Below are 26247 nucleotides of genomic sequence, written 5' to 3'. Positions count from 1 at the left end.
TCAGTCAGTCAGCGTCCACCCCGACGTATACAAGGGACACTGAATAAATAATGCAATGCATGTATTTTCTCGGCCGAATTCTGTTGGAAAAATGCGCAATCTGTTGTGGGATATCGTGGAATATTCCCACCTCAGTCGTTTCATGAAATTCCGATGAGTGGTGGCACTGTATGGGGCGTTCAAAATGATGTCTGTCCAGGAGGTGCGTTCCAAGCAGAGAGCTTCCATTCAGTTTCTTTTGGCGCAAAACCTGAGCAGCGCAGATATTCGTCGGCGCTTGCAGAATGTCTACGGAGACCTGGAACTGAACAAATGCACGGTGATTCGTCTGCATCTACATTTATACTCCGCAAGCCACTCAACGGTGTGTGGCGGAGGGCACTTTACGTGCCACTGTCATTACCTCCCTTTCCTGTTCCAGTCGCGTATGGTTCGCGGGAAGAACGACTGCCGGAAAGCCTCCGTGCGCGCTCGAATCTCTCTAACTTTACATTCGCGATCTCCTCGGGAGGTATAAGTAGGGGGAAGCAATATATTCGATACCTCATCCAGAAACGAACCCTCTCGAAACCTGGACAGCAAGCTACACCGCGATGCAGAGCGCCTCTCTTGCAGGGCCTGCCACTTCAGTTTGCTAAACATCTCCGTAACGCTATCACGCTTACCAAATAACCCTGTGACGAAACGCGCCGCTCATCTTTGGATTTTCTCTATCTTCTCTGTCAACCCGACCTGGTACGGATCCCACACTGATGAGCAATACTCAAGTACAGGTTGAACGAGTGTTTTGTAAGCCACCTCCTTGTTGATGGACACATTTTCTAAGGGCTCTCCCAATGAATCTCAACCTGGCACCCGCCTGACCATTAATTTTATGTGATCATTCCACTTCAAATCGTTCCGTACGCATACTCCCAGATATTTTACAGAAGTAACTGCTACCAATGTTTGTTCGCTATCATATAATTATACAGTAAAGGATCCTTCTTTCTATGTATTCACAATACATTACATTTGTCTATGTTAAGGGTCAGTTGCCACTCCCTGCACCAAGTGCCTATCCGCTGCAGATCTTCCTGCATTTCGTTGCAATTTTCTAATGCTGCAACTTCTCTGTATACTACAGCATCACCCACGAAAAGCCGCATGGAACTTCCGACACTATCTACCAGGTCATTTATATATATTGTGAAAAGCAATGGCCCCATAACACTCCCCTGTGGCACGCCAGAGGTTACTTTAACTTCTGTAGACGTCTCTCCATTGAGAACAACATGCTGTGTTCTGTTTGCTAAAAACTTTTCAATGCAGCCACACAGCTGGTCTGATACTGTATCGAACGCCTTCCGGAAGCCAAGGAAAATGGCATCTACCTGGAAGCGTGTACTTATAGTTATCTGGGTCTCATGAGCAAATAAAGCGAGTTGGGTCTCACACGATCGCTGTTTCCGGAATCCACGTTGATTCCCACAGAGTAGATTCTGGGCTTCCAGAAATGACATGATACGCGAGGAAAAAACGTGTTCTAAAATTCTACAACAGATCGATGTCAGAGATATAGGCCTATAGTTTTGCGCATCTGCTCGACGACCCTTCTTGAAAACTGGAACTACCTGTGCTCTTTTCCAATCATTTGGAACCTTCCGTTCCTCTAGAGACTTGACGTACACGGCTGTTGGAAGGTGGGGGGGGGGGGGGGGGCTAGTTCTTTCGCGTACTCTGTGTAGAGTCGAATTGGTTTGATTTCAGTTGCTTTTCTATTGCTAGGACACTTATTTCGATGTCAGCCATTTTTTCGTTCGTGCGAGGATATCGTCGGGCGAGGTATCCGTTGTCATCGCAAGAAGGTAGCGCAAACCTGTCCGACTCCCCACGTGCCAGCGGGCTGCGCGCTGCTGCGGCTGCTGCAGTGTTGGAACGTGCGGACAGTCTCATTCGAGGTGATCGACGAATCACAACCAAACATCTATCTGATAAATTGCACGACCCTGTTGGTAGTTCTGACACACTCGTCCGCCAGTTGGAGTGCTCAAAGGAGATATGTATCCGACAGGTTAACCGCCACCTGAAGGAGACCATAAAGAGCAACAAAGGACCATCTGTGTGGAGTTACTTGCGCATTGCGAGGCTGACCGTGACGAAGTTACGACGACGTCTCCGAGGTCGACCAGTAGAGTGGTACCATGAGTCTACACGGCCGTCGCATTGAACGGAAATTATTTTAAAAAAATAGGAATTTGTAGCCAAAGAGTGTGGAGTATTGTGGAGTACTGAAATTCTAAAGAAATGAAACTGCTTTCAGAATGCGTGCATTACTTGCTGATCGTCCCCCGTAGGTTCTTAGGCCTAAACTGCTTGTGTTCTACTCACTGTGAGTAAGGGAAATAATTATTAGAGCAAAGGGGAAGTCGTATCTCCTCAAGGATCGTCATCGCTACTAGATACCACAAAGTGTGGTGAGTGTACCAACTGGTTATGCGTAACTTCTGAACGGAGTATGTACCGAGCCCATTTAAAAAATTGCAATGACAGAATCGTTACTGAACAGCTACATTCTTGCCCGCCGGGGAAAAGAAAGCTGCAGATTAAGAAACAAAAGCATCTTTGGGAGAAAGTAGTCCACGAAGGAAAGGCAGTTCTTGTTTTTCCAAATTTATAACGAGGAACTGATTTAAAAGATAAAGGTACAAGTTTCATTGTAAATATGCCAAATTATGGTATTTCCAAGACTTCATTGTGCAGAGCAAGGCGGAAAATCTACTCTGACAACCCAGAATCCTGACACTACTTCGGAGACTCAGCTGAGGGAAGACATTTTGAAACTGAAGGTTACAGTTTTTGAAAGTTGCCTATCGATCTGTACCTGACAAAAGGATCCTACTGTCCGGTTGTAAAGAAACGGAGAAAATTCCGTGTGAAAGTGGAGCTGTTCCTATGGAAGGAAGATTTTACAGTTGTTCGCAATAGTTCAAACAACTGTGAGCCGTGGCGCCATTGAACTATCCACCATACTCACCAAGTCATTTCCATATGTCTGGACCACTCAAAGACGCAATGGGAGGAAAGAAGTTCCGTTCTGATGAAGAGGTACGCCACAGCGGTGCATGAGTGGTTGCGCGGACTACCAAAAGAATTTTTTTCTGAAGGAATTTATGCACTTTGTAAGCGCTGGAGGACTTGCATTGAGCGTGGGGGAGATTATGTTGAAAAGTGATACAGCTTTGTACCACTTCCGCACAATAAATAATATTTAAGAATATATTTAAGGTTTTCATTTGACTCACCCTCGTATATTTATATGGGGCCCGAGAAGGGGCATTGGCGGTAGCGTCGCGGCAAGAGGTGGTTACGAGGTCTGAGCGGCCGAAGCCACGAGCTGCGCAAGGAGGGCCTGCGCAGAGCGAAGATACCGGAGTACTTCACCGGCGTGAGTCTCGACCACAAGCTGGAGGCCGACTTCCCGTCGGATGGTTGGCAACATTCGTGTCGGACGACCGCTCCTGGCGTGGCTGCCCTCTTCTGCTTGGCTTCCATCGGCACCACTCACAAGGGAACCTCCAAATTGCACCCCCGTCAGATTTAGTTATAAGTTGGCATAGTGGATAGGCCTTGAAAAACGGAACACAGATCAATCGAGAAAACAGGAAGAAGTTGTGTGGAACTATGAAAAAAAAAGCAAAATATACAAACTGAGTAGTCCATGCGCAAGATAGGCAACATCAAGGAGAGTGTACGCTAGGAAAGAGCGCCGTGGTCCCGTGGTTAGTGTGAGTGGCTGCGGAACGAGAGGTCCTTGGTTCAAGTCCTCCCTCGAGTGAAAACATTACTTCTTTTATCTTCGCAAAGTTATGATCTGTCCGTTCGTTCATTGACGTCTCTATTCACTGTAATAAGTTTAGTGTCTGTGTTTTGCGACCGCACCGCAAAACCGTGCGATTAGTAGACGAAAGAACGTGCCTCTCCAATGGGAACCGAAAACGTTTGATCCCAAGGTCATAGGTCAACCGATCCCTCCACAGGAAAACACGTCTGATATATTTTATACGACACCGGTGACGGCATGTGCGTCACATGACAGGAATATGTTGTTGACCCACCTAACTTGACCACTTGGCGAATGGGTAAAAAATATTCTTCTACCTTGCCCGATTTAGGTTTTCTTGTGGGTGTGATAATCACTCCCAAAAAAGTGATGAAAACATAACGGACGGACAGATAATAATTGTCTGAAAATAAAAAATTAAACTTTTCACTCGAGGGAAGACTTGAACCAAGGACCCCTCGTTCCGCAGCCGCTCACGCTAACCACAGGACCACGGCGCTCCTTATCCTACACTTTCCGTGATCTTGCCTATCTTTCACATGGACTACTCAGTTTGTATATTTTGCTTATTTTTTTCATAGTTCCACACAACTTCTTCCTGTTTTCTCGATTGATCTGTGTTCCGTTTTCCAAGGCCTGTGCCAACTTATAGCTAAATGTGAGGGGGGTGCGATGGGGCGGTTCCCTTGTCAGTAACCGCTGCAACGCACTGTGGATCCATGGAACTGCTTCCTGATAAAGGGGAGTAACATTACGTATTCCTCGTGGTGATATGTGTCATTGTCCACCTGTCCCCCTTATTATTTTTTGGTTTGTACCCGACCCTCAGAGTGTTAGTTGGTCGGCTCTTTGGTCGTAACTGTAGGCCGTAGTATTGTACTAAGACAGGTCGATTCGCTATTACATTGCCTCTCCTTATTACTTCCTGGTTTGTACCGGACCCTCAGTTTTGCATCCCGCCTGGAAGGCGTCTGGTGGGTCTGCTCCTGAAAACTGAAGGGCAGACCACCGAATGTAGGATGCTACGAGAAGCAGATGAGGTAGAACACTTGGTAATGCAGTTGAAAGTGGTTTTGAAACTTCCTGGCAGATTAAAACCGGGTGCCGGACCGAGATTCGAAATCGGGACCTTGCCGTTTGTGGGCAAGTGCTCTACCAACTGAGCTACCCAAGCACGACTCACGCCCCGTCATAGTTTCTTACAAAAAATTGAGTGGGAAAGTAAAATTTATAAAATAGGACAAGAAGTTGAATCATTTGCAGTAGCAATGTTGTAGAAAGAAAGGTAAAAATAAAAAAAATATATATAGAAAAGAAAAAAATTAAAAAATTAAAGAAGTCTATGAGTAATGTGCATAGGTAGCCCGAGGCCTAAATCAAATGTAAAAGCATGTTCTTGTTACAAGGCGGTCGACAGAGCCCTTTGACGACCGGAAAATCCACTGCTAAATTACTTATGGTCTGAAACACAACGTTGACGTCACGGGCAACAACATTCACTGTTGGCGCTGAATTAATCGGAGCATTACGGTAGGATGCTTGCAACCTAATGGATGATTCACTTCGGCTGGAATGCCTTTGTTTGCGTTTGGACACAGGGTCTTCTCCCGTGTGACACACTACAGAACGTGTGCGTGTCTCTTGTGTCAAACGACGAGAAAGCTTAGCCCACTGATGGGTGGTCTGCAAACACTCCCAGTAATCACCTTAACAGGTGGAAGTGGGGCAAGTCAAGCAGAATTCTGATTTCCGGGGTTGTACGACAGGATCGCCCTCCGTCATTAGTAAAGATTATTAACATCTGTAGCTTCGTCTCCCTGGGACCCATCCTATTAATAAACGGTGTTAGCGAGTAAGTTAGGTCCAGACCTCAACCTGTCTTGTTATCTCTCATCTGCTGAGGACACAAAAGAGTGTCAACAGAAGAGCCCGTTTCTCGCCAGGTAGATATTCTCGGTCAGCAGTATAACAATGCGCTGAACGACCCGCTATATCTCATTAGACTTTATCGGTTCCGCCAGCCACACTTAACGTCGTTTCAGTCAACACGTCAACGCAACGTCAGCCGACGTCATCCTCATATGGTATTGTGTCCTCACTAGGACCAACGTAAATACAGCGTCACCGTGGTTAGCCCAGCAGCGAAAGCTGAAAGTGAGGTTATGAGCTACCACCTTTGATTAAAAAAAAAAAATGCGTTCTTGAAAATGCTGGTACAGCAAACTGCTGACAAGTTGTACCGTCTCCATGAAAACCTCGCAAAAAGCGCAGTAAAATGTTGCTATAACCACAAGTGGACTGTGCATATAAAATATGCGTGTTTATGTCTGCAAATGTGCTATCGATGATGAAATATTGTCTTGGAACGAGAAAACATTATCGATATGGGCTTTCGGAGCCAAGGTCCACTCTTATACCCTTGATGACTGCACGACACAAAGCTTTACGCCTCGTCTGGACCCATCAGCACCGACATCGGGCTGTTGATGACTGGAAACATGCTGCCCGGTCGGAAGAGTCTCATTTCAATCGAGCGGATGGACGTGTAAGGGTTGAAACTTCCCCTCAGAAAAATTTATGAATGACTGGGCTGATTAACCTCTTACATTATTTGCTTTTCAAACAGCTGAGCAGAACTGAACGTACTCAGACATTTCGCTCTTTACCTATTCTGATCAACACTAAACTGACACACAATATTTTTAGCGCGGCGCAATCTCACTTTTAATAACTCCTACAAAAGAATGGCCCTGACTAACAATAACCTATACCTTTCATGAATCACTTACCTCACAAAAATCTTCGTTACTCGAACTACTGCAATACATCGAGCGCCAATACTGTCAGCTAAATAAAAGATTCTAAATACTGAAGGCACTAACTACTGACAGGCATAGTCAGCAAATGAAAGATTTTCATAGAGAACAAACAATGTATTTACCTTAACAGTGTTCAAAAGTAATTATATATATATATATATATATATATATGATGACATCCAGTCTTACAAATTTACTGTCTCTGATGGACACACGTCCAGATCATCCGCTCTCAAAATTCTGCCATCTCTCTCCCCACATCCATCACTGCTGGCGGCTCACCTCCAACTGCACAACGCTACGCGCTGTTAACAGCCAACTGCCCAGCACTACAATAGCAAATATTGCAACAATGCCGACCAACCTCAAGACTGCACGCAGCACAGTCAGTGATTTTCATACAGAGCGCTACGTGGCGTTACCAACACAAAAACCTAAACAGCCTACTTACAGGGTATGGAGGGAACCTAATGAATTCATGGACCTTGCATGTCATCAGGGAGGCTGGTGGAGGCTCTGTAGTGGTGTGGAGCGTGTGCAGTTGCAGTGATATGCAACCCCTTGATACGTCTAGGTACGGTTCTGACAGGTGACACATACTAAAGATTCCTGCCTGATCACCTGCTTCCATTCACGAGCACTGTGCATTCAGACGGACGTGGGCAGTTCCAGCAGGACAATGCGACACCTCATATGTCCAGAACTGCCATAGAGTGGGTCCAGGAACACTACTCTCAGTTTAAACACTTCCGCTGGCTACCAAACTCCCCAGACATGAACATTATTGACCTTATCTGGGATGCCTTCCAACGTGCTGTTCAGAAGAGATCTCCATCCCCAAGTACTCTTACGGATTTAGGGACAGCCCTGCAGGATTCATGGTGTCAGTTTCCTCCAGCACTACTTCAGACATTAGTCGAGTCCATGCCCCGTCGTTTTGGGACACTTACGACTGATATTGATGTTCCAACGTTACTTGAGTGTTGCAGATGTAACTGTACAGTACAAATAATATGCCCAGCCATGGACATTTCTGGAAAATAAGCTACTTGTATGGTGTAGTTTTCTGTTGCCTGCGGGGTCGACTGTGGCGAGTCCCCACACTATCAGAATTCTTGATTTCGGTAGCCGCCCTCGAACCCTACCATCAGGGTGACTGATTTAGTTGTATGTTTCCGCCCAACGCCGTAACTTTCGCGCTGGCTGCTGCGCGGCTACCCGCGCAATACAAACCACGATGTCGATGAAGTGATAGTGACAGGTGCACCTGCCATGGATGCTCACTAAAATCAAGCACCACAATCGTGAGGGGCAAGGGAACTGACCGAAATCAACAACAAAGAGTTTGAGAGGCAAGATGACTGACTCAACCCAAGAATCTCGACGTGAACGGAAAGGAACGGAAAACTATTACATCCACGTCGTTGTTCCCGGATAGCGCGAAACGTAGTTTCTGACCAGACACTGAAACTGCTAAACATATTATACTGTACAGCCAATTTTTGAACTCTAAATCTCGAACGTAAATATCGACCTTCGGAACACAAAAGGTTTGGATCTGTATCGTAAATGAAATGTAGGATCAGATGCGTCGGTTCGTAACCGCAGAAACAGTGAAGCCTGATATTTGTCTATTTCAGCGTAATTTACCACGAATAGAAAATGAATGATGGTTCGAGCTAACCGTACGTTTCGTTTTTTTTTTTTTTTTTTTTTTTTTGGCGTAGAATATGCAATAAAAAGGGGGGTTTCCCATTTGAAAATACGAGGTTTCATCTGCCCACGCAGGAGGGGTGTTTAGGATACGGCCAGGTGTGTTACAGACAGATGTCCCCTTTACTAACATTAACTTTTACTCTATAACTTTGTTTTTGTACGATGCGTCGTTTTTGACATATTCAGTTGTCCCAAGTAACGAAAAAGAAAGAACCGTATGTGTCTGTTTTTTGTGGTTAGCACGTGATCCTCTTCTTGTGTTGACGAGAACACTAAACACAGAAAGATATGGAGATATTTTACTGTGCTGTCTGGTGAGTACAGCAGAGGAACAGTTCAGAGATAATGATTGCATCCTTCAGCATGACAATGCACCATGTCATAAAGCAAGATCAGTGAGGGTGGGTAATGGCTCCCTGAAATAGACGGGCCTGCCCATTGATCCGAGCTGAGCTCAATGGAACGCCTTTAGGATGAGTTAGAACGTCGGCTTTGCTCAAGAGTCCAGCGTCGACCATAGCTATCCACTGTGGTTTCGTCTCTGAAGGAAGAACAGGCTGACATTGCTCCACAGACATTCAGTTATGTCACCGGTACTGTCCACAGCAGTGTTCAAGCCGTCATAAAAGTCAAGGATGGACGCAACCCACATTAACGTCTGGTAATGAGTGTCAGGGTACTTTTGATCATATGGTGTGAAACACTGTTGTACATGGCTTGCAGAGTAGATGCAGAAGCCCTGAGATGAGATATGGGGCCACTCGCCTGGAGACATGGCCCACCAGTCAACACATAACTACCTCCTGCATGGAGCACTTTAGTTGCGAAAGGTGTCGCGAACTAATGAGGACTATGGAGAAATTTCACTGTATTGGCTGCTGAGTACAGCAAAGGAACACTTCAGAGACAGTGATTGTATGCTTCAGCATGACAATGCACCTTTTCATGACGCAGGATCTGTGAGGGTGGACAAAGGCTCCCCGAAATAGAGTGGTCAGCACACAATCCCGACCTGAGCCCAATGGAACGCCTTTAGGATGAGTTAGAACGTCGGCTTTGCTCAAGAGTCCAGCGTCGACCATAGCTATCCACTGTGGTTTCGTCTCTGAAGGAAGAACAGGCTGACGTTGCTCCACAGACATTCAGTTATGTCACTGGTACTGTCCACAGCAGTGTTCAAGCCGTCATAAAAGTCAAGGATGGACGCACCCCACATTAACGTCTGGTAATGAATGTCATGGTACTTTTGGTCATATGGTGTGAAACGCTGTGGTATATGGCTTGCACAGTAGATGCACAAGCCCTCAGATTCTACATCTACATCTACATGGTCACTCTGCAATTCACACTTAAGTGCCGGGCAGAGGGTTCATCGAACCATTTTTTTACTACTTCTCTACCATTCCACTCTCGAATGACGCGTGGGAAAAAGGAACAACTACATCTTTCCGTTCGGGCTCTGATGTCTCTTATTTTATTATGATGATCATTTCTCCCTACGTAGATGGGTGTCAACAAAATACACTCCTGGAAATTGAAATAAGAACACCGTGAATTCATTGTCCCAGGAAGGGGAAACTTTATTGACACATTCCTGGGGTCAGATACATCACATGATCACACTGACAGAACCACAGGCACATAGACACAGGCAACAGAGCATGCACAATGTCGGCACTAGTACAGTGTATATCCACCTTTCGCAGCAATGCAGGCTGCTATTCTCCCATGGAGACGATCGTAGAGATGCTGGATGTAGTCCTGTGGAACGGCTTGCCATGCCATTTCCACCTGGCGCCTCAGTTGGACCAGCGTTCGTGCTGGACGTGCAGACCGCGTGAGACGACGCTTCATCCAGTCCCAAACATGCTCAATGGGGGACAGATCCGGAGATCTTGCTGGCCAGGGTAGTTGACTTACACCTTCTAGAGCACGTTGGGTGGCACGGAATACATGCGGACGTGCATTGTCCTGTTGGAACAGCAAGTTCCCTTGCCGGTCTAGGAATGGTAGAACGATGGGTTCGATGACGGTTTGGATGTACCGTGCACTATTCAGTGTCCCCTCGACGATCACCAGTGGTGTACGGCCAGTGTAGGAGATCGCTCCCCACACCATGATGCCGGGTGTTGGCCCTGTGTGCCTCGGTCGTATGCAGTCCTGATTGTGGCGCTCACCTGCACGGCGCCAAACACGCATACGACCATCATTGGCACCAAGGCAGAAGCGACTCTCATCGCTGAAGACGACACGTCTCCATTCGTCCCTCCATTCACGCCTGTCGCGACACCACTGGAGGCGGGCTGCACGATGTTGGGGCGTGAGCGGAAGACGGCCTAACGGTGTGCGGGACCGTAGCCCAGCTTCATGGAGACGGTTGCGAATGGTCCTCGCCGATACCCCAGGAGCAACAGTGTCCCTAATTTGCTGGGAAGGGGCGGTGCGGTCCCCTACGGCACTGCGTAGGATCCTACGGTCTTGGCGTGCATCCGTGCGTTGCTGCGGTCCGGTCCCAGGTCGACGGGCACGTGCACCTTCCGCCGACCACTGGCGACAACATCGATGTACTGTGGAGACCTCACGCCCCACGTGTTGAGCAATTCGGCGGTACGTCCACCCGGCCTCCCGCATGTCCACTATACGCCCTCGCTCAAAGTCCGTCAACTGCACATACGGTTCACGTCCACGCTGTCGCGGCATGCTACCAGTGTTAAAGACTGCGATGGAGCTCCGTATGCCACGGCAAACTGGCTGACACTGACGGCGGCGGTGCACAAATGCTGCGCAGCTAGCGCCATTCGACGGCCAACACCACGGTTCCTGGTGTGTCCGCTGTGCCGTGCGTGTGATCATTGCTTGTACAGCCCTCTCGCAGTGTCCGGAGCAAGTATGGTGGGTCTGACACACCGGTGTCAATGTGTTCTTTTTTCCATTTCCAGGAGTGTATTTTAGCATTCGGAACAGAAAGTTGGTGATTGAAATTTCGTAAATAGATCTCGCCGCAAAGAAAACCACCTTTGTTTCAGTGACTGCCACCCCAACTCGCGTAGTACATCAGTGACCCTCTCACCCCTGTTGAGCGATAACACGAAACGGACTGCACTTTTTCCATGTTCTCCGTCAATCCTACCTGGTAAGGATCCCATACCCACTCTTTAGTGGGTTTTTCGCATCTTCTAAGTGTTCTGCCAACAAAGCGCAGTCTTTGTTTCGCGTTCCCCACAATATTATCTATGTGGTCTTCCCAATTTGAGCTGCTCGTAATTGTAATTCCTACGTATTTAGTGGAATCGACAGCCCTTAGATTTGTGCGATTTATCGTATACCACAAATTTATCGGATTTCTTTTAGTACCCATGTGGATGACCTCGCACTTTTCTTTGTTTAATACCAACTGGCACTTTTCGCACCATACAGAAATTCTCTCTAGATCATTTTGTAACTGGAATATCGTATGATGATTTTACTAGACGGTAAATTACAGCGTCATCTGTAAACAATTTAAGGGGGCTGCTCATATTATCACCTAGATCATTTATGTAAATCAGGAACAGTAAAGGGCCTATGACACTACCTTGCGGAACGCCAGATATCTATCACTACGAACTGTGACCTCTCTGAGATGAAATCACGAATCCAGTCACACAACTGAGACGATACTCCATATACACGCAATTCGATTAACAGTCGCTTGTGAGGAACGGTATCAAAAGCCTTCTGGAAATCTAGGAATATAGAATCGATCTGAGATCCCTTGTCGAGAGCACTCATTAGTTCACGGGAATAAAGAGCTAGCTGTGTTGCACAAGAACGATATTTTCTGAATTGGTGTTGGTTATGTATCAATAAGTTGAGCTATCCACCTCGAGACACGGACCATCAGTCGAAACACGACTATCTCCTGTGGGGAGGGACAGAGTACTTTAGTTGCGAAAGGTGTCGCGAAGTACTGAGGACTATGGAGACATTTTACTGTATTGTCTGCTCAATACAGCAGGGGAACACTTCAGAGACAGTGATTGTATGCTTCAGCACGACAAAGCACCATGTCATCAAGCAGGATCTGTGAAGGTGGACAAAGGCTCCCTGCAATAAAGTCGCCAGTACACAATCCCGACCTGAGACGAATGGAACACCTTTAGGATGTGTTAGAGCGTCGGCTTCGCTCAAGAGTCCAGCGTGGGACTTAACAATCCACTCTGGTTTCGTCTGTCAAGGAAGAAGTGGCTGCCATTCCTCCACAGACTGTCCCGACATTGAAAGCGTCCCCAGCAGTGTTCAAGCCGTCATAGAGGCCAAGGATGGGATATCCCATATTAATGTCCAATAGTGGGTGTCCGGATACTTATCATCATATAGTGTGAAACACTGTAGTACATGGCTTGCAGAGCAGATGCCGAAGTCACCAGATTAGATATGGAGCCATACACATGTAGACGACCCATCAATAAAAACAGAACTACGCTATTGGCCATTAAAATTGCTACACCAAGAAGATGTGCTACAGACGTGAAATTTGACAGACAGGAAGAGAATGCTGTGATATGTAAAAGATTAGCTCTTCAGAGCATTCACCCAAGGTTGGCGCCAGTGGCGACACCTCCAACGTGCTGAACGTCAGGAAAGTTTCCAACCGATTTGTCATACACAAGCACCAGTTGACCGGCGTTTCCTGGTGAAACATTGTTGTGATGCCTCGTGTAAGGAGGACAAATGTGTACCATCACGTTTCCGACTTAGATAAAAGGTCGGATTGTAGCCTATCGCGATTGTGGTTTATCGTATCGCGACATTGCTGCTCGCGTTGGTCGAGATACAATGACTATTAGCAGAATCTGGTATCGGTGGCTTCAGGAGGGTAATACGGAACGCCGTGCTGGATCCCAACGGCCTCGTATTACTAGCAGTCGAGATGACAGGCATCTTATCCGCATGGCTGTAACGGATCGTGCAGCCACGTCTCGATCCCTGAGTCAACAGATGGGGACGTTTGCAAGACAACTACCATCTGCACGAACAGTTCGACGACGTTTGCAGCAGCATGTACTATCAGCTCGGAGACCACGGCTGCGGTTACCCTGGACGCTGCATCACAGACAGGAGCGCCTGCGATGGTGTACTCGATGAACCTGTGTGCATAAATGGCAAAAGTCATTTTTTAGGACGAATCCAGGTTTTGTTTACAGTATCATGATGGTCGCACCAGTGTTTGGCGACATCGCAGTGAACGCACATTGTAAGCGTGTTTTCGTCATCGCCATACTGGCGTATCACCCAGCGCGATGGCATGGGGTGCCATTGGTTACACGTCTCGGTCACCTCTTGTTCGCATTGACGGCACTTTGAACAGTGGACGTTCCATTTCAGATGTGTTACGACCCGTGGCTCTACCCTTCATTCGATCCCTGCGAAACCCTACATTTCAGCAGGATAATGCGCGACTGCATGTTGCAGGTCCTGTACGGGCCTTTGTGGATACAGAAAATGTTCGACTGCTGCCCTGGTCAGCATATTCTCCAGATCTCTCACCAATTGAAAACATCTGGTCAATAGTGTCCAAGCAACTGGCTCGTCACAATACGCCAGTCACTGCTCTTGATGTACTGTGGTATCGTGTTGAAGGTGCGTGGCTAGCTGTACCTGTACACGCCATCCAAGCTCTGTTTGACTCAATGCCCAGGCGTATCAAGACCGTTATTACGGCCAGTGTTGGTTGTTCTGGGTACTGATTTCTGAGGATCTATGCACCCAAATTGCGTGAAAATGTAATTACACATGTTCTAGTATAGTATATTTGTCCAATGAATACCCGTTTATCATCTGCGTTTCTTCTTGGCGTAGCTATTTTAATGGGTAGTAGTGTAGCTCACGCGTAGAGCGGCACAGCCTTTTGATTGCGAAAGGTGTCGCGTTGGAGACGTAAGCAGGTGGCGAACAGCTGTTCGTCTGGGCGGGGACTGCCACCGCTGAGGGCAGAAGCCGTTTGATGGGCGAACTCGTTAGGTTAACGAAGTTAATAAGCGGCGGTGATGGTGGAATGATGGCCCTGCTCAGTGATTAGCTACCGCCCGGACACCTGCTGGCGCCCGTTCTGGCGACACCAGTACACGGTGGTCCGCCGCGGAGGCGACAGGTCGGGACCTGACGAGTGCGCAGTGCGTAGTTGGGCGACGACAGTACGCGTGTACTGGCGTCTCAAGGTTTCCGCCAGGCGGGGAGCTTCACGGCGGATACGGGCTTTCCTGAGGAATTTCGTGGACAAGGTAAGGAGAAGTGTCCCCCCACCAAGGTCAGCGGTCCCCGCTGTGGAGGAACGGCTAATGGTTTTCCCGGTGTCTTCGGGCGATAGCGCGAGCTGGAGATACGCCGCGTGGCGTCGACACGACTCTGACAGATAAGGCTCTCACAGCCGCTGCTGCTGCTGCCGGATTTCGTGAAAAATATTTACCCCTGCTCGCTCTGGTACAGCGTTCGTGACATGAAATACACTACTGGCGTTTAAAATTGCTACACCAAGAACAAATGCAGATGATAAACGGGTATTCACTGGACAAATATATCATACTAGAACTGACATGTGAGTACATTTTCATGCAATTTGGGTGCATGGATCCTGAGAAATCAGTACCCAGAGCAACCACCTCTGGCCGTAATAACGGCCTTGATACGCCTGGGCATTGAGTCAAACAGAGCTTGGATGGCGTGTACAGGTACAGCTGCCCACGCAGCTTCAACACGATATGACAGTTCATAAAGAGTAGTGACTGGCGTATTGTTACGAGCCAGTCGCTCGGCCACCATTGACCAGACGTTTTCAATTGCGGAGAGATCTGGAGAATGTGCTGTCCAGGGCAGTAGTCGAACATTTTCTGTATCCAGAAAGGCTCGTACAGGACCTGCAACATATGGTCGTGCATTATCCAGCTGAAAAGTAGGGTTTCGCAGGGATCGAATGAAGGGCAGAGCCACGGGTCGTAACACATCTTAAATGTAACGTTCAAAGTGTCGTCAGTGCGAACAAGAGGTGACCGAGATGTGTAACCAATGGCATCTCATATCATCGCACTGGGTGATACGCCACTATGGCGATGACGAATACACGCTTCCAATGTGCGTTCATCGCGATGTCGCCAAACACGTATGCGACCATCATGATGCTGTAAACAGAACCTAGACTCGTCCGAAAAAATGACGTTTTGCTATTCGTGCACACAGGTTCGTTGTTGAGTACACCATCGCAGGGGCTCCTGTCTTTGATGCAACGTCAAGGGTAGCCGCAGCCATGGTCTCCGAGCTGATAGTCCATGCTGCTGCAAACGTCATCGAACTGTTCGTGCAGATGGTTGTTGTCTTGCAAACGTCCCCATCTGTTGACTCAGGGATCGAGACGTGCCTGCAAGATCCGTTACAGCCATGCGGATAAGATACCTGTCATCTCGACTGCTAGTGATACGAGGCCGTTGGGATCCAGCACGGCGTTCCGTATTACCCTCCTGAACCCACCGATTCCATATTCTCCTTAACAGTCATTGGACCTCGAGCAACGTTGGGCAGCAATGTCACGATACGATAAATCGCAATCGCGTTAGGCTACAATCTGATCTTTTTCAAAGTCGTAAACGTGATGGCACGCATTTCTCCTCCTTACACGAGGAATCACAACAACGTTTTACCAGGCAACGCCGGCCAACTGCTATTTGTGTATGAGAAATCGGTTGGAAACTTTCCTCATGTCAGCACATTGTAAGTGTCGCCATCGGCGCCAACCTTGTGTGAATGCTCTGAAAAGCTGATCATTTGCATATCACAGCATCTTCTTCCTGTTGGTTAAATGTAGCACGTCATCTTCCTGGTGTAGCAATTTTAATGGCCAGTAGTGTATATACAGTCTAGCTATCCTCCAGATTTTTCATCCCACTGGAAAAAAATAGCGTCTGTCAAAATCCTCAAGACACTCTTGACTGCAACTGTCACCTCCTCAGTTGATGAAGATTTCTTCCCAGCAAGCCAACGTTTCGGGTTAGAGAACAGGAGGAAGTCACTTGTGTCTAAATGTGGTGGATAGGATGGAAGTAGTTATCGCTCATGTGTGGGATGGTGCGTTTTCCTGGTGAAAGAGCACTTTTTTGCGTGCCAAAATTGGTTCAACTGGAGAATGAATCTACGATCATATCACGCGAACAACCGAGGAGCCGTCGCCACCATTCATAGGGACCCGAAAAAATCTGAGGATGCGTGGCTTTAATATAAGCTGAAACCGGTCGTAATAAACAAATGTTATTGCAATCTCCTTTTGCTTTTAACCAAAGTATAGCACCCGATCACTGCGCCCCAAATTTATAAAAACGGGATTTTCTGTTTCTCATATCTCGGATTCTATTGGTGATAAACAAGAAAGGTCACGTATTCTGGACAGCCCTTGGGCTACGGACCATTCCTATATCGAACAGAAGGACCATCTTAGTATAACCATCCTACACCACAGGGTTAAATTACGAATATTATAGACTTCCTCCTGCTTAGGCAAATGGAGTAAATCGGTTGGTTCTTTTCGCTTTTGATGTGGTCTACGGAGGGCTTGATGGGATTTATGATGGCAAAATTAATTAAAAAGTGCTTTCTCAGAAAACACCAAGAAAGGCATTTTTTTAGTATATTTCCGCTGTCCCCAGCGGACCAAGACCCGGCCGAGGATTCCAAGACACACGCAAAATCCAGTATGGGACGAAATCTAAAAATAAATAAGTGCAGCAAATTGCTCAAGTTTTAACGGTATATTTTCTAGTCATTTGTCTAGAATCACCATTTCCCCGTTTTCGAACATTTTCTCGGTTATCGTGAAGCCCTCCAACAACATTTTTTGGGTCCCAAAATTCAGCCGGTCCTTCCGAGACAGCTATGATCAGAAAATGTGTGTAACTTCTACAATGGATTCCTAAGAGCCCGATTCCGAACTATCTTGAAAATTTTCTTCATATCTTTATAGATTTCTGAGCTAGAGATGTTTAAAGATACCTTACTTCCACATGTAAAATTTGTAAAGTGATGCTGCACAACGGATTACGCTGAAAGTGCAGCCGTTATCATCTGGAAACCCCGTCTTGTAACACTGAAGCACATGTAAAAATTTTTTGCACATAAAACGTGGTCTGAGGTGTGGCTCTGAGCACTATGGGACTTAACATCTACGGTCATCAGTCCCCTAGAACTAAGAACTACTTAAACCTAACTAACCTAAGGACATCACACAACACCCAGTCATCACGAGGCAGAGAAAATCCGTGACCCCGCCGGGAATCGAACCCGGCAACCCGGGCGTGGGAAGCGAGTACGCTACCGCACGACCACGAGCTGCGGACGGTCTGAGATGTAAAATTAGTTTTGTCTTATTTCATTTCGACATAAGTAAATTTTCAAAATTTCACTGACCAGTACATTTCTGTTCATATGAGTTACATACCCTGCTGCAATAGGGATAAGAAGGGAACCAGAGGAAAAATTTTCCTATGGGAACATAAAAAATGCGAATGTGTTCCTGTTTATTAAAAAACCGTCACTGAAAAGTGGAGTACCAGCTGCCTCATCCTACGTTACTCAGCACCTTTAAAAATTATCGCAAAAGTTTTGCCATGTGAACAAATTCGCGCTTGTTTATGCTGAGACAGAAGAAAACACTGGCAGTGGCAAGGAAACGGAAAAGTAATAAATACTGGAAAGTAGCAGACATTGCTTGTGTTATAGAAAGAGCATGGAGACAATATCAGTGCGAGAGAAACATAGAGATTCAGTTGTAGATCAAGGGTGTTACAAAAAGGAACGGCCAAACTTTCAGGAAACATTCCTCACACACAAATAAAGAAAATATGTTATGTGGGCATGTGTCCGGAAACGCTTACTTTCCATGTTAGATCTCATTTTATTACTTCTCTTCAAATCACATTAATCATGGAATGGAAACACACAGCAACAGAACGTACCAACGTGACTTCAAACACTTTGTTACAGGAGATGTTCAAAATGTCCTCCGTTAGCGAGGATACACGCATCCACCCTCCGTCGCATGGAATCCCTGATGCGCTGATGCAGCCCTGGAGAATGGCGTATTGTATCACAGTCGTCCACAATACGAGCACGAAGAGTCTCTACATTTGGTACCGGGGGTGCGTAGACAAGGGCTTTCATATGCCCCCATAAATGAAAGACAAGAGGGTTGAGGTCAGGAGAGCGTGGAGGCCACGGGATTGGTCCGCCTCTACCAATCCGTCGGTCACCGAATCTGTTGTTGAGAAGCGTACGAACACTTCGACTGAAATGTGCAGGAGCTCCATCGTGTATGAACCACATGTTGTGCCGTTCTTGTAAAGGCACATGTTCTAGCAGCACAGGTAGAGTATCCCGTATGAAATCATGATAACGTGCTCCATTGAGCGTAGGTGGAAGAACTTGGGGCCCAATCAAGACATCACCAACAATGCCTGCCCAAAAGTTCACAGAAAATCTGTGTTGATGACGTAATTGTACAATTGCGTGCGGATTCTCGTCAGCCCACACATGTTGATTGTGAAAATTTACAATTTGATCACGTTGGAATGAAGCCTCATCCGTAAAGAGAACATTTGCTCTGAAATGAGGATTGACACATTGTTGGATGAACCATTCGCAGAAGTGTACCCGTGGAGGCCAATCAGCTGCTGATAGTGCCTGCACAGGCTGTACATGGTACGGAAACAACTGGTTCTCCCGTAGCACTCTCCATACAGTGACGTGGTCAACGTTACCTTGTACAGCAGCAACTTCTCTGACGCTGACATTAGGGTTATCGTCAACTGCACGAAGAATTGCCTCGTCCATTGCAGGTGTCCTCATCGTTCTAGGTCTACCCCTGTCGCGAGTCATAGGCTGGAATGTTCCGTGCTCCCTAAGACGCCGATCAATTGCTTCGAACGTCTTCCTGTCGGGACACCTTCGTTCTGGAAATCTGTCTGGATACAAACGCACCGCGCCACGGCTATTGCCCCGTGCTAATCCATCCATCAAATGGGCATCTGCCAACTCTGCATTTGTAAACATTGCACTGACTGCAAAACCACGTTCGTGATGATCACTAACCTGTTGATGCTACGTACTGATGTGCTTGATGCTAGTACTGTAGAGCAATGAGTCGCATGTCAACACAAGCACCGAAGTCAACATTACCTTCCTTCAATTGGGCCAACTGGCGGTGAATCGAGGAAGTACAGTATCAGTACATACTGACGAAACTAAAATGAGCTCTAACATGGAAATTAAGCGTTTCCGGACACACGTCCACATTACGTCTTTTCTTTATTTGTGTGTGAGGAATGTTTCCTGAAAGTTTGGCCGTAATTTTTTGTAACACCCTGAATGAAAATGGCAATGAGGAAGTTAATGATAGTGACAGTGAGAGGCGAAAGCAGCAATGGGAAGAAAGGAATGACATATTAGAAGTAAGAGAGAGCAAGAGAGAGTAATGACAGCGAGAGGGGACTGTGGTAATATAACAGAACGATGGGAACTATAGCTGTGACACAGGTCGCAATGACAGAGAGACACAGAGAGATGATGACAATAAATTGGGCTGAATGAGTCAGTCAGAAACGACACTGGGAGTGGGTGGATATGAGGAACGTACATCGATGGACTAGTGGATGTGGGCGAGTTACAGTGGGGAACTAGTGGGATTTAGAGGTGAGTTGCATGTTAAAAAAAAGCGCCAATATGTTCCATGCAAAAAATTTTGGGTAAAATTTTAAAGGTCCTGAGGAAGGTAGAATGAGGCAGCTATTATCCCACTTTTTAGTCAGAACCTTTTTAATCAAGAAGAGCATATTCACATTTTTTGTGCTCCGATAGGGGCATTTTTCCTCTGGTATCTTCTGCTACTCTAACTACTTGCGGGAGGAAAATCGTTTTGATGAGTAACACTGTCGTAAAAGTTAGATAATTCGGAAGCCAAGCTTTTCTGGGCACATCTTGTAATCAGCTACACTTATTGTCTACATATGGACAATGTGCACCTGAAATGACACCCTGTACTTTTCGATACACTGTACTTCACTGTGCATCCACCAAACGTCAAACGCCAAATCTGGTGTACAACCTTTTTAGACCCAAACCTCCAGATGCCAGACACTCAGATCAGTGCCAAACGATATCGATGACGATGTCGACAGAGTATCAAGCAGACCTCCGATTTAGTTCATACTATGTGCTGTCGTCCTGCTGAACGGGAGTAAACGTTAATTAAAAGTAACGACAGAACTACGGAGCGCAGGAAAAGCGTAACTGTGAGTAACTAATACACTCCTGGAAATTGAAATAAGAACACCGTGAATTCATTGTCCCAGGAAGGGGAAACTTTATTGACACATTCCTGGGGTCAGATACATCACATGATCACACTGACAGAACCACAGGCACATAGACACAGGCAACAGAGCATGCACAATGTCGGCACTAGTACAGTGTATATCCACCTTTCGCAGCAATGCAGGCTGCTATTCTCCCATGGAGACGATCGTAGAGATGCTGGATGTAGTCCTGTGGAACGGCTTGCCATGCCATTTCCACCTGGCGCCTCAGTTGGACCAGCGTTCGTGCTGGACGTGCAGACCGCGTGAGACGACGCTTCATCCAGTCCCAAACGTGCTCAATGGGGGACAGATCCGGAGATCTTGCTGGCCAGGGTAGTTGACTTACACCTTCTAGAGCACGTTGGGTGGCACGGGATACATGCGGACGTGCATTGTCCTGTTGGAACAGCAAGTTCCCTTGCCGGTCTAGGAATGGTAGAACGATGGGTTCGATGACGGTTTGGATGTACCGTGCACTATTCAGTGTCCCCTCGACGATCACCAGTGGTGTACGGCCAGTGTAGGAGATCGCTCCCCACACCATGATGCCGGGTGTTGGCCCTGTGTGCCTCGGTCGTATGCAGTCCTGATTGTGGCGCTCACCTGCACGGCGCCAAACACGCATACGACCATCATTGGCACCAAGGCAGAAGCGACTCTCATCGCTGAAGACGACACGTCTCCACTCGTCCCTCCATTCACGCCTGTCGCGACACCACTGGAGGCGGGCTGCACGATGTTGGGGCGAGAGCGGAAGACGGCCTAACGGTGTGCGGGACCGTAGCCCAGCTTCATGGAGACGGTTGCGAATGGTCCTCGCCGATACCCCAGGAGCAACAGTGTCCCTAATTTGCTGGGAAGTGGCGGTGCGGTCCCCTACGGCACTGCGTAGGATCCTACGGTCTTGGCGTGCATCCGTGCGTCGCTGCGGTCCGGTCCCAGGTCAACGGGCACGTGCACCTTCCGCCGACCACTGGCGACAACATCGATGTACTGTGGAGACCTCACGCCCCACGTGTTGAGCAATTCGGCGGTACGTCCACCCGGCCTCCCGCATGCCCACTATACGCCCTCGCTCAAAGTCCGTCAACTGCACATACGGTTCACGTCCACGCTGTCGCGGCATGCTACCAGTGTTAAAGACTGCGATGGAGCTCCGTATGCCACGGCAAACTAGCTGACACTGACGGCGGCGGTGCACAAATGCTGCGCAGCTAGCGCCATTCGACGGCCAACACCGCGGTTCCTGGTGTGTCCGCTGTGCCGTGCGTGTGATCATTGCTTGTACAGCCCTCTCGCAGTGTCCGGAGCAAGTATGGTGGGTCTGACACACCGGTGTCAATGTGTTCTTTTTTCCATTTCCAGGAGTGTATATACAGCTCCAGTGGGGAGGATTAGATCGTCAGCCTGGGTCCACACCCCAAAAATGACACTTTTTTAGTGTATTATGCGTGAAAGTGTTATGTCGGACTATTAATACCTCCGAACGTGTGATGTAATTGCTTCTTTATTCTACTGTTGCGATTGCTACAAGTGCACCAGCTGCTTCATCACGAGTTGTGTCCGTTCTGCCGCACACGTGCGGCACACATCACCTGTCTGTACAAATGTACTCTAGAGGTTTCCTTCTTTCAACTAACGAAACGAAAGCAGACTGCCAAAAGAACATTGCTACAAACTCCGAAAAATCTTTTCACATGTCACGAAAATGTTCTCCTTGTAACAGTTTCACAAGCAAACAGTTAAAACAATTTGAACGCGAGACCTTTGTTATGACGACATCACGCTCTACCAAATTCTTTTTTTTTTTTTTTTTAATCGCATCTTGTTCGTTATTGTTTATTGTATTTGATCATGTCGGACGTCCCAAGACACCCATTCAAGTTCAGCGTTGATCCATTCACTCAGTTCTTTATTCTTGTTTTTTTGTTTTTTGTTACAGAGGGCAGGTAGTCCTCTGACCGAACACGCAGAGATACCGTGCCGGCAACTAACTCAGCCACGAGAGAGCTGTAAAGCTGTCAATCACAGATAAGCGTTTTCTGTGCGCTGTAATTTTACACCGAAGAACCAAAGAAACTGGTACACATGCCTATTATCGTGTAGGGCTCCCGCGAGCACACAGAAATGCCGCAACACGACGTGTCATGGACTCGACTAATGTCTAAAGTAGTGCTGGAAGGAACTGACACCATGAATCCTGCAGGGCTGTCCATAAATCCCTAGGCGTACGATGGGGTGGAGATCTCTTCTGAACAGCACGTTGCAAGGCATCCAAGATACGCTCTATAATGTTCGTGGCCAGCAGAAGTGTTTAAACGCTGAAGAGCGTTCCTGGAGCAACTTTGTAGCAATTCTGGACGTGTAAGGCACCGCAGTGTCCTGCTGGAATTGCCCAAGTCCGTCGGAATGCACAATGAAAATGAATGGATGCAGGTGATCAGACAGGATGCTGTCAGAGTCGCATCTAGACGTATCAGGGGTCCCATATCACTCCAACTGCACACGCCCCACACCATTACAGAGCCTCCACCAGCTTGAACAGTCCCCTGCTGACATGCAGGTTGTCTCCATACCCGTACACATCCTCCCGCTCGATACAATTTGAAACGAGACTCGTCCGACCAGGCAACATGTTTCCAGTCATCAAGAGTCCAATGTCGGTGTTGACAGGCCCAGTGGAGGCGTAAAGCTTTGTGTCGTGCAGTCATCAAGGGTATACGAGTGGGCTTTCGGCTCCGAAAGACCATATCGATGATGTTTCGTTGAATGGTTCCCACGCTGACACTTGATGTCGGAGATCTGATGTTTTATCGGATTCCTGATATTCACGGTACACTCGTGAAATGGTCGCTACCTCGGAGATGCAGTGTCCCACCGCTCGTGCGCCGACTATAGCACCACGTTCAAACTCGCTTAAATCTTAGTAACCTGCCGTTATAACAGCCGTAACCGATCTAACAATTGCGCTAGATACTTGTTTTCTTGTATAAGTGTTGCCGACCGCAGCGTCGTATTCTGCCTCTTATATATCCACGTATTAGAATACGCATGCCTACACCAGTTACTTGGCGCTTCCGTGTAAATGCCGTTTACGCGTGTTCTGCTGGACGTCAGCACATAGCACGAACTAAATCGGTATTTTGGTGATACTCTATCGGCTTGCAACATTTGGTACCGATTTAAGTTTCTGAAAAACGGCTCTGAGCACTATGGGACTTAACATCTGAGGTCATCAGTCCCCTAGAACTTAGAACTACTTAAACCTAACTAACCTAAGGACATCACACACATCCATGCCCGAGGCAGGATTCGAACCTGCGACCGTAGCAGTTGCGCGGTTCCGGACTGCGCGCCTAGAACCGCTAGACCACCTCGACCGGCTAAGTTTCTGGCATCTGGAGATATGGGCGTTAGTGAACTGTTACATCAATCGGCGCACTAGCCGAAACTGCGATCGTAAATAAATTCGAATGATGATTAAAACCCTCAGCTACCGACAGGTGTTCTTGATATACCTCCATGGGAACAGCTGAAAATGTGTGCCCCGACTGGGACTCGAACCCGGAATTTCCTGCTTACGTAACAGACGCTCTATCCTTCTGAACCACCGAGTGGATGGGCAAATATCTCTTAGGAAAAATTACATATGTAGATTGTGGACAGTTGAGAATCTGGGTCTCACGGGAAGCGTGCAAGGGATAAGTCCCTGCAGTCGCGCTATTCATTTGTTAGCTCGGTGGCTCAGATGGATAGAGCGTCTGCCATGTAAGCAGGAGATCCCGGGTTCGAGTCCCAGTCGGGGCACACATTTTCAGCCGCCCCCATGGAGGTATATCAATAACACCTGTCGGCAGCTGAGAGTTTTGACTAATTGTCATTTATTCTAGATATGCTGTACGGTCATCAATGGTATCTGTTCTTTCGAGAACAGTTACTGTCTTCATATATATGTAAATAAATTCGGTTAGTAGCAGCCCAGGATTAACATACTGTCATTTCAAAAAACTAAGGTTTTAGAACACCTATAGGTTGCGTTACGGCGTGGTCGTTGTCGTCAACACTTAATATGTGTGTATGTGTGTGTGTGTGTGCGCATACGTGCGTGCGCTTACGGATACATATGTGACGGGGAAGGTGAGAGTGGTCTCCGGGGAAATGATTTACCGCAGCGCGGTTTGCTGACGCAACTGGAACACTTCCGTCAGCGACAAGAAACACGCCAACACTTGCGCTCAGGCATTATGAAATACGGACTGTGTAACTCCTGGAGTTGCGCTTTACCAAAAGTATCTTTCGGTAGTTTTGGTACAGTACATAAATCACGTAATAAACGAGAGGACCACCGTTCGTGTTGGTAGCATTGGTAGCGAAACAAACGTAAATGAATGTGTAAGAGAGGCCCCGTTTTTTGTTTTTGTGTTTTGCACATAATTATAACTGCACATCGTTCGTTGTTGGTCCACGGTGTATTTTATATCCTATAAATTAGCTGCTCAGGTAACTTCTGCGCTTTTGTGTAAGCAAAAGAATTACTTCCGTTGCAAGAACCGTTTACAAGCACAAATACAAAAAAAACTATGTAGTTAATAGAACGTTCTTCATCATGATCAAAGGCAAAAGTTTCTGCAATAATGGATAACTGCGAAATCTGTTTAGCAATAAAAGGAACGTGCTTTGTATAAGATCGACGAAGTAAAAAATGGTTCAAATGGCTCTGAGCACTATGGGACTTAACATCTTAGGTCATCTTAGGCCTCGTAAACCGACATACGGCCGGGAGAGCGGTGTGCTGACCACATGCCCCTCCATATCCGCATCCAGTCACGCCTGTGGGATGAGGATGACACGGCGGCCGGACGGTCCAGTGGGCCTTCATGGGCTATTCGGGCGGAGTTTAATTATTGAAAAATGTGAGGGGCATGGAAAAAATTGAGCCAGAGGCCTTGTTGAGGCACTTGTCCCTCTCTGATACAAGTTAAGTTTAGCGCTGTATGATGAATTTGTATATTATATATATATATATATATATATATATATATATATATATATATATATATATAATGTGTGTGTGTGTTTTTACTACAACTTCCCTCACTTCAATCAACAATTTTCGAACAAAGCCTGAATCGAACTATGATAATTTCAATTTTGCTATTCTTACTGTTTATTCTTAAGTAAGAGACAGGAGGATAATGATCTAGAACACTGTCATTTATATATCCACACTCAGTTTCTATACGTTTCACCGCTTCTGGTTTCTAGGGGAAACTAGTAAGACACTGATCGCATACGCAAACAAAGCGATCGATATTAGATAACACCGATTATTATTGCATTTAGTTATGGAAGTGCCTTTATGAATTCGGATTTTGTGTAGGCAAATGTTAACGATGCATATTTGTCGAGCCGCGCGGTGTAGCCGCGAGGTCTAATGCATCTTGATACGGATCGCGCGGCTATCCCCGTCGGAGGATCGAGTCCTCCCTCGGGCATAGGTGTTTGTGTTGCTCTT

Source organism: Schistocerca americana, chromosome 10 (genome assembly GCF_021461395.2).
Source record: "Schistocerca americana isolate TAMUIC-IGC-003095 chromosome 10, iqSchAmer2.1, whole genome shotgun sequence".
Taxonomy (NCBI): Eukaryota; Metazoa; Arthropoda; class Insecta; order Orthoptera; family Acrididae; genus Schistocerca; species Schistocerca americana.
The sequence above is the reverse complement of the archived record's forward strand: the minus strand, read 5'-3'. Positions refer to the sequence as shown.